General features: G+C 37.8%; 1 protein-coding gene across 1 annotated transcript in view; it reads left to right on the top strand.

Annotated features, from left to right (window-relative positions):
* LOC135221686 (protein C19orf12 homolog) overlaps positions 1-20744 on the top strand; it is a 365807-nt gene that overhangs the window by 97077 nt on the left and 247986 nt on the right. The window contains exon 5 of the transcript XR_010316070.1: positions 19659-19776. The gene's annotated coding sequence lies outside the window, so the exon portion shown is untranslated. The remainder of the gene's footprint in view (positions 1-19658; positions 19777-20744) is intronic.

Here is a 20744-nt window from a genome sequence, read left to right as displayed (position 1 = left end):
TTTAAAAACAGCTAAAGAGAATGATGAAAGTATGGTTTTATCGTTATACTCGTTGCGTAAACATGTACAGCCCTGAACAGCCAAATGAGAAAATTTTATTTTTTATAAGTACAACTGAAATTGGTAACAACATCCGTTTGGCTTTTATTTCAATCATCATACTATAGTACACTATTACTGTAGTTGTTATAAATAACCTTATGTAGAATAGGACTGAGATATCTTAATGAAATAACTTTATTTGCTATATATCAAAGATCATTGGGGAAATATACTGTTAAATTTAAACCTAGTTATAGCTGAAGCTGAGAAAACTGTTCAAGCAGCTAATGACCATTATCATGCATCGGCAACAAGGATGAAACTCCAGTAAACATATGCCATCAAACACAGCCGAGATAAAATTGAGATAAAATCATTTTAATCAAAACTACGTACTGTGCTTGAAAGAACACATTTTACTGTTGATTTCACGTCGATATAAGATAAATAACTTTGATAAATAATGTAAAGTTCGTATTACGATGATATAAAGGAAAATTGCGAACGGAATCATGTAATTTTTTTACTCAATAAACATGCCGCCAACGTAATCTGTTAACGAAAAAAAAAAAAATTAGTTCACAATCACAACGAGATATATTCAAGTCATATTTCCACCTAAAACATGTATAAGGAAAAATAACCTTGTCTCATACAAGTCATGTATCTAGATATTTGTTTATGTTAACTAGAAGCAAGAAAATTCGCTCAGAATTGCATTAAATATGGCAAAACAAACTCGTATTCACCACTAGCTGATTTCCAAACCAAAACATTGGCCGTAGTATTTTATAATACAATAATATGAGAATACATACAATATTATTGGATACAGTGAAGTAATGTATCACTTTTTAAAATATTTATGGAAAAGATGCATATTTACTTTTTTTCTGTGCTTATCTTAATTTTCGTCAGTATGCACGTAGCAGAGGCATCTCGAGCTTATACGGTCGTAACTCAATTTTTTGCTTAAGTAACAAAGCCAAAAATTGACCGAGTTGAGTAGTTATATTTTGTACTTCTATCCCATGGAAAAACAAACATTGCAGTATTGCAAAATCAAATGTATATGCAAGTTTTGTCTTTTAAAATCAATTTATGCAATAATTGTAAATATAATGTTATAAAAATGTGATTCAATTATATGAATTAAAATTTTATTATTCGGGCGCGACTGAACAACCTATTGTCTTCATGTGAAAGGCTGTTACAAAGACTTCAAATGGACATGTGTACTGCCACTGTATCATATTTATGTACATAAATAAAAAATAAATATCCTGTAATACATTTTTCATACATATTTTAAATATAAATGCATGGAAACTTATAACAAAAAGCTGAAGTTTCATTAACAAAATGAGTTATAATTAGCTCCCAAATTAATAAAATATAACCAAGTGAAGTCTTTGTAAATGCATTTTTCGGAACAGTGGCAGACAAGAACGAACATGAAAAAACATCCTCTGATAGCGTGAAGGGCAGTTACAAAAGTTACCTTAATTTGTATCATATTTATGTACAAAAATGAAAATACCCTATACATAATATATTTTCATACACATTTTAAACAAAAGCATGAACATTTATAAAATCGACATCAATTGCTAAATTTGCACTTTTTTTAACTATATTTTCGGAAGAGTGACAGGCGGCGGCTTACAAGAACGAACATGAAAAAACATCCTATTTAATAACGTGAAGGGCAGTTGCCAAAGCTACTTTTGTATCATATTTATGTGTAGAAATGAAAATATCCTATATGTAATACATTTTCATACACATTTTAAACATAAAAGCATGAACACTTATAAATTGACACATCCATAGCTAAATTTGCGCTTATTCAACTCTATATTTTCGGCATAGAACAGCGTCAGAGGTATATATTTTACCCAAATACCTATGTAATAACTCTCAATTAAATTTTTTAATATCATTTGCATAACCTTAAGGTCTAAATGGTATTTCTACAAATGTATGTACTCCTTAGACATAATGGCGCTAGCAGCGCTGTTAACCGAAAATTGTGCCGTAAAAATACCTTATTTTTTTTATGAATACTTTTAACAATAGCCATAAAACCCATTCGCCACCAAGCAATTGCGCTGTTGACCGCAGGCCGCCTGTATATGTATGTTACCCATCTACAATTTTATGGAAGTTGCATTCAGGTTCCCTTGATAGGTGTGCAGTATAGTCCAGATAGGCCCAGTCCAGCCAGTTGACAGTACACAACACTGTGTTGATGATATTAGAATTACAGTGGCCCCCCTCTCTGGATCATATTTACCCATTATTCGTGGAAAATTCATCTATTTGAAGTATTTTTCTAGGAGAAATATCAGAAATTCCTTTTTTTTTTTTTTTTTTTTTTTTTTTTTTTTTTTTTTTTTTTTTTTTTTTTTATCAATTCCATCATAAAATGCACTTTTTGAGATAAAACTTGAAAAACCAGGTATAAATATTGTTAGTTATTTTTTTTTTTTAACTTATGAAAATAGGCTGTTTTCAGTGTTTTCATAGGGGTTCCAACTATTCGCGGATTCTTATTATTTGTCGGAGGGGTGGGGGGGGGGCGGTTGTCTGGTACACATCCCCCGCAAATAAGGGGGACCACTGTATAAAAATGGAAAGAAAAAGTGTCTAGAAAAGGTTTATTTCTGCCGTGAAATAAAGTATCCTGTAATATGAAAGTGATGAGTTCTTTGGCAAAAAATTTAAATTACTCTTACAGTTTTTCATTTAAAAGCATACTTAGGCAAACTACTGCCTCAGAAGTGTACCAGTATAATAAACACTGTGAGTTACATCTAGTTTTCAACAATATGCTTAAAAAATAATCATCCCATACCTCTACCAGTGCTAACCTCCAATAGGACATACAGTATAAGGAAACAATCAGTTGGGCCCTGTAGGGAGGGTTAGTACCGTCAGTGCATCTCATGCGCAGCGCTCCCTAGGCATTAGTTAAGGTTCTTTGCTGGGTCATATCGACCCCTAGCTGCAGCTCCTTTTGTTCCTTTTACTCTGCCTCCATTTGTATTTTATATGTTCATCTTCCATACTCTCCTCACAATTGATTTGTAGTGTAACTGTACGGGTTTTTCTCCTGTTACACCTTTCAAACTTTGTTACTGTCAGTTTCTGTTTCAGCGCTGAATGTCTTTGTAGGTCCCAGTGCTTGGTTTTTAGTTTAGATTCTATATTCTTCTATTCTACTGTCAGTTGAGTGATTTGCTCCAGGTGGTAAAAATTTGGTTGATATTTAATGATGGTTTGCTGTGGTTTCTAGGGTGAAGACTAAATCTTCATCAGTACCTACCAAATTATAAATCCATAGTCAGCCATCTAGCAAATGTTTCCACCAAGGTTCATTAAGGTATGTCCAGTAGTTTTGTAATACCTTAGCCAGCAGAAAGTAAGACTTAGCCTAACACCCTTGGGTAAGGTTGTAAAGGCAAATAAGTGCAAGTTCTGATATATGCAGTCAGTGAGACATTTTTCCTTTTTATGGAGCAAAAACCACACACACAACAGTAAATTAGGTCAAGTTTTATGTGGGTGTAAGCAATTGAATAAGGGGTCCTAAAATAAAAACATATTTTAATACTCCCTTCAGACTATTTTAAAACTTAATGAAAAAATAGTAATAATTGTTGGTTACCCTTTTTATAAGGTTAAAGGTGCTGTTGAATTTGTAAAGATAAGCAACTAAATAATTTAATAATCTTTGCTGTTGGATTGAAAGTATTTTAAAACTTGATAGTAAGAAGATACTGTAGATGTAAGAACAAGATATATATTGTAAATAAGAGTAATAAGTATGAAGAATATTGATATCCTAATATTTCTTTCATATGTGAGCTTTATGTATTTGAGTCAATAATGTTGTTTTAGAGTTTTTTGTGAGATAAGTGATAATGTCTGATGTTATTTCTTTCTTTTGGCAACTATATACTGTAAACAATTGTAGGTTATTCTAGCCAACGTTGAAGTGCTGCTGAAATAAGAGCAAATGTTAATTATTTTTATATATGCATACAGTAATATTCTTAGAGTTTCAAATTCTAGTCCTATTAGCTTTTGTTTTTGTCATTTACTTTCATCACAGTGGCATGAATTTTTGTATATAGATGTGCAAATATACAGCATTTATTTTATAGATATTATTTGCCCCTTTTCCAAGGTAGTCCAGTACAACACTTAAAAACATTTTTGTTAAAAGTACCCCAGTATTGTAGTTTTTTTATGTCTTAGTCTGGTTAACATTTTTTATTGATGATAAATCAGTAGTATGTATCCTAAGTTCAGCAGGAGTTAGGTGGGTGAGTCTTCTTACAAGTTGTATGTAGTAAGGACCTCTCACTGCCCATAAATTTCTGTATGAAAATATATACTAATTTCTCAGTAATACTTTAATTTCAAGTGTTGTCTCTTGTTATGTATGCCTCATTTGTATGTCCAGCCTAAAATTCTCCCATTTTTTTATATGTAGTACTGAAGTGGTTTTCTGGTGACTCCTTCGAACCCCTCTGCTCAGTATCACTCAGGAATCACGAATAAGAACTTCTTCTAGTTGCTCTGGCTATGGCCAAAGGGGTCAGCGAATTGCAGGCAATAGATAAAAAAATAAGGTTTCCCCAAGGAGATGCTGTCTGTTCTCTTTCCTTAGGATTTCTCACCAAGAATGAGGACATGAACAAACATTGGCCACATTTCTTTACTATTAAGAATCAGATGGGCATCATTGGACAGAGGTAGAAGAGTACTTTGATGTCCAGAGAACTGAAAAGATTAAGGGACCTGCAAATAATCTTTGATGTTCTGTGAAGTTTCCGACTCACCTAATGTCTAAGAAGGCCATGTCCTTTTTTATTTTTATTTTTTTTATTTTTATTTTTTTATGGAGTTTGATAGTTACAGTGCGCATTCAACTCCAGGAAGATGTATAGGCAGTCCCCGGATATTGGCGGTCTCGGTTAATGGCGCTCTGGTTTTATGGTGCTTGTCTAGTGAAATCGTCATTTTTTGGCGCCATAACAGGCGGAGTTTTGGTTATGGTGTCAATAATAGTTATGGCACCATAATATAACTAACAGAGGTGCCATTAACCAAAACTCGGTGCCATAAGCGCCATAAATGGCAGAGTTTTGGTTAATGGAGGTTTTTGGTTATCAGTACCTCGCTGAGAACGGAACCTCTGCTGATAACCAGGGACTGCCTGTATTACCTTCCATTAATGCAAAAATGCATGAAATTAGAGCAGTTGTAACTCTCACCTTTAGGTATATGTCTTTGCAATCAATTATGCAGTCTACATTCTCAAAATGTAGGTCAGTGTTTGCTGTACATTATATAAAAGGAAATAGAAACCGTTTTCGAGAATTGTTCCACGTTGGGTCCGTTGTTGGTGGCTGGCATGGTTTTGGAGGGAGGAAGTGTAAGTGGGCATACTGTCCCTCTACGTACTATCCTCTGTTCTTGGTTTAGGTGTGGAATTTTGGGGAACCTGCGGGTACTGGTTACCTGGAGTTGTTACTTGTTTTTTTATAGTGTAGGTGATGTTGTGTTTTTATTTGGTCTACGCCCAGGGCAAGGGCATAAAGTTTTTTAACTTTCATCAGTCATCCAGTGGACTTCCATGACTGAAGTTTTTTCCCCACCAAGTCAAAACTGCCATGCCTTCTACAGGTTAAAGGAGAAGACATGGCAGGCCAAACGAATTGATTCTCCCTGCAGTTTTGTACCCATCGCTTCTGAAAGTGGATGGGTTCTATCCATCTACACTAGCGATGGTGGTGCTGTCACAAAATTTGGAATATTTAGACTGCCGTAGTAGGAAGCTTTCATCTACATGGTAAGTCTGTGTAAAATCTAATTTTATCATAAAAATGTCATTTCATACATTATCAGTTATATTTTTGTTCATATGCTTTTATAGGTCAGAGGAAAGAAATTTCCTTAGCCAGTCCCTGTATCTTGAGGCTTGAATTGGGCCAAATATGTGCCATATGGTATGGCACACTAAACTAATTTTTTATTGCAGGATGGTGCAAATACAATATACTATATAGTGTGATTCCCTTTCTCCCTCTGATACACCTCTTTTTGAAGCTTTAGTAAGTTTTTCTATATTTCTTTGAAAGACCCTAGAAACTTTGCCTGAACTAAGATTTACAGTAAACCTTGCCTGAACTAAAACTTTCGCAACTTTTTCTAAATCTAAAAAGATAGTGCTATGGAGATAGCTTTTAGGAAAAAGAGTTTTATCCCAAGAAAATTCAGTAATTAGGACAAAAAACAAAATAATCAGGCTTAACATTATTTTAAAGGAGGTTTAGTTTTAATTTTTGATGTTTTTGTGTAATGCACAAATCTTGTATTTTATTTATGCATACTACACATTGCTTAGGGACCACCCAGATATCTGAGAGGAAGAGTTATTCTTGAAATGCTTCCATGTTTTACTCTACCCAGCTTTGAGTGGGTATTTTAACTCCGTGATTGAGTTAGGATTAGTACACCCATTCAGTGTCATTTGTTTTGGTCTAACCACAGCCCTTCAGGTTTTCACTTGGAAGTTCACACCAGAAGCAGCTAGGGTTCACAAGAAGGCATTAAGGCTCAAAATTTATCTAGATAACTGGCTTTTTATTTTGGCACTTGCCAAAACTTCATCTGCAACTTCAGCTACCTGGTGCTTTGTTAGCTTTGCCAGCACTTCGGCCTAATAATCAGCTGAAAAAGTCAGTCAGAACTGGCTACTAGGGAATCCTACCTAGATTTGGGTTGTAGAAACTGGATGCATTGGTTTGTGTGATGAAGGACAAAATGCAGTTGGTTTTTTTTTTGTCACAGAGGGTTCTTCATAGGCCAGATTTTGCTTGTCAAGATATAGCAGTCTTTAATCATGTATTGTATCTCTAGGAAAAGACAACAAAACCTTATCCTGCACAGCCAGTTCAGGACTTTTTCTTCAGTTTCACTTCAATTGATTTGTATATTCTAGATTTCATCTTCATGAGATTTTGTAAGTGTGTGTTTATTTTACTGAAACAGTATGCAAATGTGTGTAGGATCTTGAGGTACATTTATAAAATGCAGTGTTTTTTTTAACTAATTCAAGCTACTCAAATTTGAATTTTGTCACATTTCCTTTCAGTGAGACTGGCTTCTTTAATTTTTTACATATCAGTGATAGTTAATGGCTGTGCACCTTTTCAGTACATATGATATGTATGTAAAGTTGATTGTACGTAATGCATTTGTATTAAACAACTTGCTGTATTAATGTTTTGGTGTGAATTGCATTTTCCCATGATGGGATTTGGTAATTGGTGTAATTTGTGAATCATCATTGAAGTGATTATTGTTTCATATTGTCACTAAATAGGAAGATGGAATTCATTTACCTCAAAAAATCTGTAAAAATGCAGTGAAGTTCACCAAATGCAAATGCAGTTAGACTTATTTATTTGGAAGATTTTGTTTAGCATATATTTAAAATATCTGCTAAAGAAAGGTTTTCTTGCACATAATTTGAATTGGTACTTGCAATTGGATACATGATTAAAAATTTGTTATTAGACTGAAGTTTATATATTTCTAAATATTTTAATAAAGGGTTTTCAAATTTTACGTTGTATGTCATATCCTTTTGACTGGGAGCATTTTAAATTGTGGAGTGATTCTGGAAGTTAAGTAAGAAGTATTAATTATTACACGATATACAAGCTCTCGTTCCTTTACAATAGGAATTGTTTACGGCAAAGCTGGAACACGGCCGTTAACGATCTTAAACAAGGTGGTTAGGCAGTAACTACTGTCGGGTAGGCAGGGAGATCCATTTGCTTGGGTGTAGACATTCCACTTTTTTGCTTTTGGTCATCTTCTGATGCAGACTTGTTTTTGTGAGCTCTTACTTTACTGTCATTGAACTCATTTTCCAATTCGATCTTTTCTTTTATTATTTGTATAATATTGAGTATACATACGTACTGTGGTTGATATTAATTAATATTCAAACCCACTTTTTGTGATTGCCTTGCAAGCCGCCTTACCCCAGTGTGTGTGTCTCAGGTTCGACAGCAAGGGCGTACCATACACCCTTATCGCATCCTCATACCCTTTGATATTAAGGGCGCGACTGTAATATTTGTTCCTACGTTATAAACAAACCCTTTAGTCCTTTACATTAGGAATTACTTTATGGCAAAGCTGGAACACAGCTGTTCAATACTTGAATAAGGTGGTTGGGTAGTAACTACCGTCTGGTAGGCCTGCCCGGATGTAAACACACCACTTTTCTTTCGGTTATTTCCATTGAAGACTTATGTTTGTGAGCTCTTCTGACTAGCTGTTAATCAAGATATCCCTCTGGGATCTTTCTTTTATTGTTTATAATATTTTGAATATACAATGAATCCCTGTATTCGCACACACAGGATTCATGGACTCACGTATTCGCGGATTTCTCTCTGGAACATATACCCCCATTATTCTCAGAAAATTTGACTATTCATAGTGTTTTTCTATGAGAAATATCCACAAATTCCTGTTTTTTTATCAATTTCATCATAAAATGCACTTTTTGTGATCAAAATTTAGAAAACCAGGTATAAAATTTTAGTAGGTTTTTCTTGATTATTAACTAGCAAAATTGGCAGTTATAAGCATTTTTATTGGGGTTTCAACTATTCGTGGATTCTAGCTATTTTTTGTGGAGGGGGGGGGGGGGGGCTTGTCCCGTACGCATACCCTGCGAATACGGGGGAACAATGTACTATGTATGAAATTAACCCTTAAACGCCGAAGTGGTATTTTAAAAATCGTCTTCCTTATGCCGGCGGCGTTCGCGAGTGAGCGCCGAAGCGGAAAAAATGTTTTTTTCAAAAAATCACAGCACACTTAGTTTTCAAGATTAAGAGTTCATTTTTGGCTCCTTTTTTGTCATTGCCTGAAGTTTAGTATGCAACCATCAGAAATGAAAAAAAAATATCATGATCATATATAAATATTGGGATATATGACAGCGCAAAAAAAAATGTCATATATAATTGTATACAAATCGCGCTGTGACCAAAACGGCTAAAGCTAACGAGTTAATTTTTTTTCTTTATATTGTACAGTAAATTCCAATCATTTTGGTATATAACACATTGTAAAACGATCAAGGCAACACAGAGAAAATATTATCACAAAATGATGCATGAATTCGTAATGCGCCGACATAAAAAAAAGCTGTTTTAAAAAATTCACCATAAATTGAAGTATGGTGCTAGAGACTTCTCGTTCATTGCAAAATGAAGGTAATTGATTGAATATTACTAGACTGTAAGTGTTGTAGCTTACAATTGCAGTTTTCTACCATTTCGGTCGAGTTAAATTTGACCGAAGGACGAATTTTTAATTTTTTCTATATCGTTATTTTGATGAAAATATTTCAAAACTGATAAAAGCTACAACCATAGATTGTTTATTGTTGTATTCTACATGAAATTGCACACATTTTCATATATAAAACTTTATGTAACGGCTAATTTAAAATGGTGTAAACATTACGACAATCGGACGAAAAAATTTATGATTTTTTCGGAAGAGTTACCGCGCGGACATAAGGAAAAAGTTTATTTCATAAATTCACCATAAATCGAAATATTGTGCTAGGGACTTCCAATTTGTTGCAAGACAAAGGTAAATGATTGAATATTACTAGAATGTAATAGTTTTAGCTTACAATTGCGTTTTTTTACCATTTCGGTCGAGTCAAATTTGACCGAAGGTTGAAATTTTGGCACATCGTTATTTATATGAAAATATTTCAAAACTGATAAAAACTAGAACCATGGGTTGTTTTTAGTTGTATTGTGCATGAAATTGCACACATTTCCATATGTAAAACTTTATGTAATGGCTAATTTAAAATGGATCAAACATTACGACAATCGGACAAAAAAATTTATGATTTTTTCGGATGAGTTACCGCGCGGACATAAGGAAAAAGTTTTTTTCATAAATTCACCATAAATCGAAATATTTTGCTAGAGACTTCCAATTTGTTGCAAATGAAGGTAAATGATTGAATATTACTAGAATATAAGAGTTTTAGCTTACAATTGCATTTTTCGACCATTTCGGTCGAGTCAAAGTTGACCGAAGGTTGAAATTTAGGCACTTATCGTTATTTATATGAAAATATTTCAAAACTAATTAAAGCTAGAACCATGGGTTGTTTTTTGTTGTATTCTACATGAAATTGCGCACATTTTCATATATGTAACGGCTAATATAAAATGGTGCAAAAATTATGTCAAAGTGACGAAATAATTTCTGAGATGTGTTGCTGATACTTTTTAGTGCGAGAAGAAAGAAATTCGCGCTTGCGTGCCTGGGTAACGATTGTAAACAAAACAACGCCTTGATCTGTGAGCTCCCAACATCCCCCAAAGCGCGTGATTCAAAAGTTTTCGCTTAGTAGGCCTACTATTTTTCCGCGAATTTTAAAAAATTTTTATATCGACGTACCATACGTCCAATCGGCACCCAACAGACAATTTATATCGACATTTAATACGTCCAATCGGCGTTAAAGGGTTAATAATTAATTGGCTTCAAGAATTAATATACAAACCCACTTTTTGTGATAATCCTTGCTAGCTGCCTTTCCCATTTATGTGTTAAGGGTGTATTTACACCCATATCACTTAGTTTCACCCTGTATTGTCAGGGAGGGACAGCATATTTATTTGACATTTACGCTTATGCTTTGGAGCATTACTGAAACAATATTCAGAGTTTGCCCTTTGTTTTTTCTCCCAGTTTTACCTCTTCTTCGCCCTTTTCGCTAGCTTATGTGGTTTTGATGTTTGAGGAATCTCCTCTCATTTTGGAGGGCAGTGCCCTTTGATGTGAGAGAAGTATCCTTTTATAAATCACATTATCTTTCTTCTACAGGCTACAGTGAGCGATAATAGATTACAGTAGATGGTTGGATATCTCTACATGTTGGCGATCCAAACCTTGGAATTGTGCCTGTGACTCATTAGGAGGCTGTGAAATTGGCCATCGAGTGTGTTTACAGTCCCCCATCTGAAAATCATATTAATTTTCTGCAGTTATCCGGAAGTTTCGTCTCTGGACAACATCTACGCGGCTGCCTTGTGATTATTATCCCTACTTCTGCTGGTGACTGTGCTTTGTCCTACTGAAAAAGTCATGTGGAAGTTGGCAAAGAAGTTGAGGAGGAAGAGAGCTTGTCAGTTGTTGTCATCGTCTTCTTCGCCTTTGTTGTCATCATCGTCTTCTTCAACTTCCTCTCCTTCAACTTCTAAGACTCCCCTATTGGAGAAGAAGGTAGTCTCCCCCTGCCCTAAGAAGTCTCGTCACGGGACTTCTAAGGGAGTGCCTCCTCAAACTAAGGTGGCCATTGGGTCTTCCGTTGGCTCTCCTGTTCCTTTGGGGAGAGGAGCTGTTATGCTGTCCCCAGGGTCTAGTGTGTTGGGTGGGAGCCTTAGAAGTGCAAACTTTGGTTCGTACTTCTGCCTATGAGACTAGTTGCATATCAGTCGCTCGTTTGCGAGCTTCCCTGAGTGCACGCAAATCTATGGATTTACGTGAATCCATAGATTCTTCCACCCAATGGGTTGGAAGAAAAGGACAACTTGCTCAGGTGACTCACCTTGCCAGCAATCACTCTCCCAGTGACTGCTCAGTTCCCAGGGTTGACGTGACGGTCTCATGAGACTGGTAAGCAGGTCTCCTGTTCAGTCCTCCCAAGAGGTTTTGACCTTGAAGGGGACTGGGACTCATCGGGAGGATGGTTCCCGCTCTTGCCAGTCAATTGCACAATCAACTCCACCCAGGCCACGATTACGTTCTTGCAACCAACAGTTCTCGGTGGCTGCGAGCGTTTATCCTGTTGTATGAAAGTTTTGTAACCCTTCTCAGGAAAGCATTTCTCCTGGTTGAGAACACTTGCTTCTCCTGGTAGCTCTGCTAGCAAGGCAAATGAGAGTGTCCAATCTTCCCCACCTATTCCCTCTACTTCCTCTGGCTACACTGGAAGGGACGAGGTGAATAGGAGGGCACCTGTAGAATGCTCTCTGCAGGATTCAGAGTCGTGAGCCTACGTTTCTGGAAGGATCTTACGGTTTCACTGGACGTACGTCCACGTCGTTGTGGAAGGATCTTCTGTCAATAATGGAGAGACTTCTAACCCTCAGGACACCTGGTGTTTTGATTAGGAAGATTTGAACACATGGACACTATGTTCTCCCGGGCTCTTTCTGTCCTTTGGACGGATTTCAATTTGCAGTCCCCTGTGGGGTCTTGTATTTTGGGAGCCTTGAGTGCATATTCTGTGGAATTGCCCTCATAATCCAGTCTTAAATGCTCGCATGTAGGACTGGTTTTTATGCTTGTTCCTCCTCGATTTGTACAGGAGTCAAAGAGGGACCCTTCCTCAATGATCGTTTGACGAATTCGGGAGTCTCACCGAGCGCTTGAACCACGGAATTTCTAGGACTCTCCGAGTGTTCTGGTCTTCTGTGATCTGCAAACGCTCAGACGAGACAAGATTTCCCAATAATTGTTAATACAATAATAGGGAGTCTCGCTGAGTGCTTGAGTTCCCTGGAATTTCTGTCGTTCTCAGAGTGTTTTGGTTTTCTGTGACTTCCAAACACTTGGGCAAGATGAACATTCCTGATAATTGTTATTATAAGAATCAGGAGTCTCGCTGATCGCGTAGATCCCTTGGTTTCTCTGGCACCCTCCGAGTACTTGGCTCCATCATGTTGCTGAGCACCCTAGGGCAAGGCAGAGCTTGCCTGATTATTGTCTTACAAAGTTGGGATTCTTGTCGAGTGCAGGAATTCTTACAAATTCTAGCGCCTTTACCAGTACAGATGAGTTCGCTCTTCAGTCTGGTTTGTTTTCATGCAGAGCTTAGTGTTGCATGCCAACACCATTTAGGCGAATGGTCAAGTACTGTCCTCTTGCCTTGGATCTTAGGGTCCGAATACATAGGACAGCAGACACAGAATCCATTTTTCCTCTTGAAGGAGAACAATTAATTGGTAAGAAGTGATAGTTCTTTGCTGACAATTACCACTCATAATTATGTGGTGATGTGCTCGGCTCACTTGACCTGGCTCGGTCAGCCAGCTCTGCTGCTGAGCAGAGTGCTCAGCTATACTGAACAAACTCTTTACTCTTGATCAATGCGATACCCTACTTTTCCGTATTGCAGTGAGATTTCATAAGGATCATCGTCTTCGTTTTCTGATGTCTCCTTACCTCCCTGTTCGAGGGCTTCCCAGCTTAATAAAAGGAAGATAGCTTCTCCACTCCCTTGAGACTTCTAAGGGTCTGCATCCTTCCCCTGGGAGGAAGCAGTTGGCTCTCTCAGTGGTTCACCTGCTCTTCAGGAGCGGGAATCGTGATACTGTCCATAATAGTATGTAGTGTCTCAGGAGCCCCAGGAGTTTGGACCCAGGTTTGCTCTCCTGTCTCTGGTGACAGGTACTCATTCAAGAGTCTCTCCGAGTGTACATCCACAGTCAGGGCGAGAGAAAGGGCAGAGCTGCTTTGGTAGCTCAGACCCACATGTGAAAGCATGTGCCAAGGTCGATCTCTCTGTCCCTCGGGACTAGGCATCTGGAAGAGCTGCAAGGATGTTTTTATGTGTACAGTGGACCCCCTGTATTTGCATTCTCCGGATTCGCGAACTCATGCATTCGTTGATTTCTCTCTGGAACATTTCCCTGCATTATTCACGGAAAATTCGCCTATTCGCAGTATTTTTCTATGAGAAATATCCACAAATTCTTGTTTTTTTTTTTTATCAATTTCATCATAAAATGCATTTTTTGTGAAAAACTATTAAAAAAGATCAGGTATAAAAATTTTTAGATTTTTTTTTTTTTAGTTTTAACTAACAAAGTAGGAGGTTTTAAGCATTTATATAGAGGTTCCAACTATTCGCAGGTTCTAACTATTCACAGGGGGTTCTGGTATGCTTCCCCCGCGAATACAGGGGGACCACTGTATTCCTCATAATTTAGGATGGTTTGGGTATGTTTCACAGGGCTGGAACGGATTAAATCTATTTGTTTTTTAAATGGGAGAAATTTGTTTGACATACGAGTAGATTGACTTGCAAGCTTGGTTACAGAACGAATTAAACTTGTATCTCAAGGTATTACTGTATTCTTTGTTCACCTGAATAGAAAATGAATAATGGAAGACTTCGCTTGTTCCCTGCCCGACTAGCTCTGCTTCCAAGGTAAATAGAAGAGTTCCTCCCTGATCCAACCCATAAGAAGCATTTGTTCAGGCAGTACAGTCCCGGTGTTTTCATAACTAATGACTTCCTGCCTTCATTGCAAGCACAGCCTTTCTTGCCGAGGAGCAATGGAATAGTGGAAAAACTTCTTTAATCCTCTGTAACATGCCAGGGAGTAGAGCCATTCTTTGCTGGTTGGTTTCACTGATGGAACTTTCTATGATTAGAATCGTGAGAGTTCGCTTCTCTTCGATTCAACTGTGAAGACGTAGGTCCACTTTCGCCTTAGTCATTCACTAATGTAGTACTGTTTCTCCTTTGTTGAGATTCAAATACTGATGAAAAACTTCTTTACCTTCCCATCACAGGGACCTTGGTTTCTAGAAGGCATTTACTCTTGTCTAGTGTTCACATTCGTAGTAAGAATAATTAGACAGTTTTGTTTTCCAAGACTGCATCTCGTCTCTCTCCGGCATTGGTAACGATAGACGATTTTCATGGTTTGTTCTTAACATCACCCAAGAGACGGGCGTCATGTCTTGAATCAGTCTTGGATGCACAATCATTTGACATCTATTGATGAGTTTGAATCCTTCATGATCTCCAGCATTTTGCACTTTGCATTGGCTGATCCAGATCAATCATTACTTTGTCCTATTGCTGTGTTGCTGTACCTACAGAGCATCAACATCCTACACTGAATGTCTATTCTTTTCTCCGCTGCTGACTCCCAATGCAGAGGTGTCTAATGACATGTCTTCCACCGAGTTCTACCAGATCATGAGGAGCTCCTCTGCAGATGGCTATGTCAAATGTACGCTTTCTCAGAGAGTGAAAAGTGCCAGTGACTTGGGACTTTCATCACACTCTGAAGAATATATCGGACTGGAAGATAGATATCTTTATTCGTTTTTCCTTGGACCGCTGGTGGATGCTTAAGTTGCGTTTGCTTACCGAGCTCCTTCAAGAAGACAAGTTACATCGGGCCTATGGTGTGCAGTTTTAGAGGTGAGAAGGATGCAAGATTACTACTCCTCTTCCTTCGGGTGGAGGATAGGACTCGATCTTACACTTGCTGGTCGGGAGTTTGATGCGGTAAGCCTGCTCATTGAGTTTCCTTTCTATTTTATTTATCAAAATCATAGAAGCAATCCCACTCCTTCCTCCAGCAAGGGGAGGAAGGAGACTGGCAATACAGTAGACTCCCCTGTATTCGCGTTCTGGACATGCGCAGACTCACATATTCGCGGATTTTTCTATGGACTGTCTCTACTCATTATTCTTGGGAAATCACACATTCGCTGTATTTTTCTATGAGAAATTTCCACAAATTACTGTATTTTCATATCAATTTCATGATTAAATGTACTTTTTGTGATAAAACTTAAAAAACCAGGTGTACAGATTTTAGGTGGTTTTTCTTAAATTTGAATTACATAACAAAATAAGCAGTTTTAAGCTTTTTTTATATGGGTTCTAAGTATTCACAGATTCTAGCTGTTTGCAGGGGCAGGTGGGGGCATCTAGTATGCATCTCCTACGATTACAGGGGTCCACTGTAATGCAAACTTCCCATAACTTTGCATTAATGCCTTCAACTAAATATTCTTCCCAGCCCCTTTTTTGGACGAGTTACGATTCCGCACTCATTTCGAAAAGGCCCAGAAGTCTGACTCTTGAACATGCATCTTTTATACTCCGATCAAGCTGTCAGGGGCAGGGCACTTCTCCTTGCTCTGACAACCGGGAGCAATAACCCAGGTGTGCTGAACTCTAGTCAGTTCTAGAAGCTCACTTAGATACCTCCCACCAATCTGAAACCTGTGCTGAAAGAGAAAGTGGAGTGTTTACATCTGGGCAGGTGGGTCAACCTGCCTACCAGAATTTAGTTACTGCCTAATCATCTTGTTCAAGAATTGAACGGCCGTGTTCCAGCTTTGTCGTAAAGCAATTCCTAATGTAAAAGACCTCAGGTTTGTATAGTTAGGAAAATACAATTTGCTTGAAAAAGTCGTGTCTTATAATTACTGAATTATAACCTTTGCTCCTGCACTGTTGGAGAAATTACTGGGAGAAAACTTTGGAGCGTTTGCCCTCTGTTTTTCTCTTCTGGTATTCTTTCCTTAGCATTTTCTCCTTTGGGAGAGATACCTCCTTAGCCCTCTTTGCTTGCTTGTTGGCTGAGGAGGGTCTTGGGGGGAGGTTAGCAATTGGGTTACTTATTCTTGGGGGTCTTCTCATGCTTCGAAGGGCAGCACCGTTCGGGACAAGAGGAGTCTCCTTTCATTAACTATATTTTCGTTTTTCTTCAGAATAACGGTGAGTAGTCATACAACACAGCAGTAGATGGTTGGATATCCCTCTATGTTGGTTATCCTAACCTTCAAGAGTGTACCTGCTACTCTCTAGTATTGTTTAGCACTGCCCCTGGTGTGTGTGTGTGTGTGTGTGTGTGTGTGTGTGTGTGTGTGTGTGTGTGTGTGTGTGTGGTTCCCCTTTTGTGCTGCTTGTTAGATTGCTGCTGTTGCCCTGACGACATATCACTGAACAGCATCTAATCCCAGCTGCCCTGTGACTCCTTTCTCTACTGTGATGGTATTTAATCATCATTCTGCAGAAAAAGCCCTGCGGAAGAAACGTCATCCTCCACTACACTTCCCTTCTTTTTCTGAGTCTTGAGGAGGTCCCAGGAAACCAGATTACCCCCTTCGTCCAAAGAAGAGGAAGGTTGCTTCTCCCCCCCGACTAAGAAGTTCTCCTGCAGGATTTCTAAGGGTTTGCCTCCTCCTGATTCACATACCCGGGGTTTTGTGTATTGGGAGCTGTGGGAGTGCATGCTTCGGTTTGCGTTCCTGTCACCATTGTAAGGGTTCGCCTCTAGACAGGTGCTGTGTCAGGCACTCATTCGCGAGTTGTTCCGAGTGCTCGTGTTTCTAACGAATCACGAGCATCCTAAACTGAGGACAAGGAGACCTCTCACCCTCCCAGTTCAGGCACAGGGTGAGAGAAAGGGCGAAACATTCACGTTTTGTCTCTTCCTGTAAGCACTACCGCTGGCACTTGCTGCGTGCATGCGAGTGCTCTGTAGGTTCCCACCTGGTGTCTTGATTTTGAGGCTTTGAGCACCTGGAGAAGTGAGGAAGAGATTCCCTTTGAAGTTCTACATAGCTTCTAAGGAAGTGCCTCTCTCCGAGGAGGCAGTGGTTCTCTTTGTTTCTCTTCCCCAAGGGCAGTATCCAATTTGCAGTCTCCTGTAGGGTCTCGCGTTTTTTGGAGCCTTGAGTGCTCATTCCATAGAAGTCGCACTCTTGATCCAGTTCTTAGATGTTTGGATCTAAGACTGGTTCTGTGCCTGTTCCTCCCTGATTTCTTCAGAAGTCGAGAGGGGACTACTCCTGATGGTCATTTTTACGATATTCAGAAGTCTTGCTGGGTGCTTGAATTCTTTTGAATTTCAGGTGCTTGTTGAGTGCTTGGATTCTTGGAATCATGAGCGTTCGTGATGCAAGAGAAGTTCACTCCTGATGATTGTTCTTACAAGATTCAGGAGTCTTGCCAAGCGCTGAAATTTGTTAGAATTGCTGCTGTTAGCCGAGTGCTCAGATCCTCTGAATCATGAGCACTCAGGGTGGGAGACGCTCCCGATGATTGTTATTATGGGATTTGAGTCTCTCGCCCAGCACTTGAATTCCTTGGAATTTCTGGTGCTCGCCAAACACTCCGATTCTTTGGAATCACAAGCATTCGACTGCCCTACGTCCAATGCAGCCATATTACTGATGGGAGACTGAGTACTTAGGCTAGCATAAGTACTCTACACTACTGGGTAGGCACAGAAATTGTTGCTAATAATAAAACATGGGAAAGCAAGCCAAATGATTACAGTGAATTGATAGAATATTAAAACTAATCCAAATTATGTTTCTCACAAACTTACAAAAAATTGCTTGCAATACTTCAGTAGTTTGCCTTTCAGTCATTTGCCATGATGGATGTAAACAAGTCATAGTTGACCTATTGCAGTAATACATAAATGTTGTCTGTAATGGCTTTCTTGGGGCCCATGATTTAATCAAGATATAGTATAAAAAGCCACAAAAACTAAGGAATACCTGTATAATCATGTACTTGACCATAACACTCAATGCAGAGGTGAGAGGAGTTAAAACTACATGGGGAACAACCTCTACTGCACCTAGTACTGGCTGACCAGAACACTTTTGGTATATAAGATTGAATTCTGGTTTTTTGTTGAAGCTCTGATGCAAAATTTACTCAACAATTTACATTGAAATCTGATTATGTCGAGTTCTGATATGGTCGAGGACTGGGTTTCTACTTTATATATATGTGTAGATAGATATATATATATATATCATATATATAGTTCTTAGATATATAATTATATATATATCATATATATATATATATATATATATCTATTATATATATATATTATATATATATATTATATATACTATATCTGTGTCATATATATATACTTTTATATATATATATATATATATATATATATATATATATATAATAATATATATATATATATATATATATATATACTGTAAATGTGTGTGTATTATATATGCAATTATTAGGTGTTTGTCGAATATAGTTTATTTATTTTCAATAGGTTTCATGATTGTTTTAAAATTTTATTGGTAATTATATATGTACATCCATACTTATTGCTATTTGTTGTAATATAAATTTCTGGTTGTTTTAATTTTCCGTCGTTTTCACTTTCACATATGGTTATTCTATTGTGTGGCAGCTTACTATGCCGCACAAGAAGATAGATGCTCGTTTTAAACAATAGTTTTTTTCTCTTGTCAGCTGACTGTATTTTCTGCTGCTTCTCCAAGATGTTTCTTGAGTAATATTAAAAGTCCAATGCTTAATTGAAATGCTCAATGCACTACATTCGTGAATCATCTATTTATTAATTGCATTTTCTTTACCTTGAATTTACTTCCATGTGTGTTAGCTGCAATTCATGCTGCATACTTTTCTTTCAGGTTACCTGTGGTACTGTATACCCTTTCTATGTATATTTATGGTGTTTATTTATTAATGTGTAGCTCTTGTAGAAAAAAGAAGTTAATACCATGCAATTCATCTGTTCTTTTTATATTTCCCGTTTTTTGTTTCTTAACTGTAGCATGGCTTTGCACTGTATTCCGAGGGTAATCGGATATTTAGCATCTTTGTACATTCTTTTTATCAAGGTCATAGAGGGATCTTGTGCATATGAATATTCATCTTCCCAGTTGGAAAGTCCTAGCTTTGGTATTCTTATTCTTACTTGCAGAGCTAGGGCCCCAGCTGAGGAGTGTTGTCAGAAGTTTAGCTTAGATGAGTTTCCACAACATATCTTGCAAAAGGTTTTAGATGGCTAGACAGTTCAAATTCCTCTGGTATCCTTGCAGGTAGGTCTCTTGACTTGTGTCTTTGTTTTTGATTGTGCTTCTGTAATATCAGGATGATGGTACCAGAATGAGAGATCTTAATGTCGTATTTCAGTCATTTTTAACCTTGATCCCTGTAAGGTAAACTGTGTCAATCAGCAAGTTATAAGATTCTGTTATTATTATTATTATTATTATTATTATTATTATTATTATTTTTTTATTTATTATTAATTTTTTGCTTTATCACAGTCCTCCAATTCGACTGGGTGGCATTTATAGTGTGGGGTTCCGGGTTGCATCCTGCCTCCTTAGGAGTCCATTACTTTTCTTACTATGTGTGCCGTTTCTAGGATCACACACTTCTGCATGAGTCTTGGAACTACTTCAGCCTCTAGTTTTTCTAGATTCCTTTTCAGGGATCATGGGATCGTGCCTAGTGCTCCTATGATTATGGGTACGATTTCCACTGGCATATCCCATATCCTTCTTATTTCTATTTTCAGATCTTGATACTTATCCATTTTTTCCCTCTCTTTCTCTTCAACTCTGGTGTCCCATGGTATTGCGACATCAATGAGTGATACTTTCTTCTTGACTTTGTCAATCAATGTCACGTCTGGTCTGTTTGCACGTATCACCCTATCCGTTCTGATACCATAGTCCCAGAGGATCTTTGCCTGATCGTTTTCTATCACTCCCTCTGGTTGGTGCTCGTACCACTTATTACTGCAAGGTAGCTGATGTTTCTTGCACAGGCTCCAGTGGAGGGCTTTTGCCACTGAATCATGCCTCTTTTTGTACTGGTTCTGTGCAAGTGCCGGGCATTCGCTTGCTATGTGGTTTATGGTTTCATTTTTCGTATTGCACTTCCTACATATGGGAGAGATGTTATTTCGGTCTATCGTTCTTTGAATATATCTGGTTCTTAGGGCCTGAACTTGTGCCGCTGTTATCATTCCTTCAGTTTCCTTCTTTAGCTCTCCCCT

This window comes from Macrobrachium nipponense, chromosome 3 (assembly GCF_015104395.2).
Source record: "Macrobrachium nipponense isolate FS-2020 chromosome 3, ASM1510439v2, whole genome shotgun sequence".
In the NCBI taxonomy this organism is placed as follows: domain Eukaryota; kingdom Metazoa; phylum Arthropoda; class Malacostraca; order Decapoda; family Palaemonidae; genus Macrobrachium; species Macrobrachium nipponense.
Note: the sequence above shows the minus strand (reverse complement) of the source record. Positions and strands in the feature narration are given on the sequence as shown.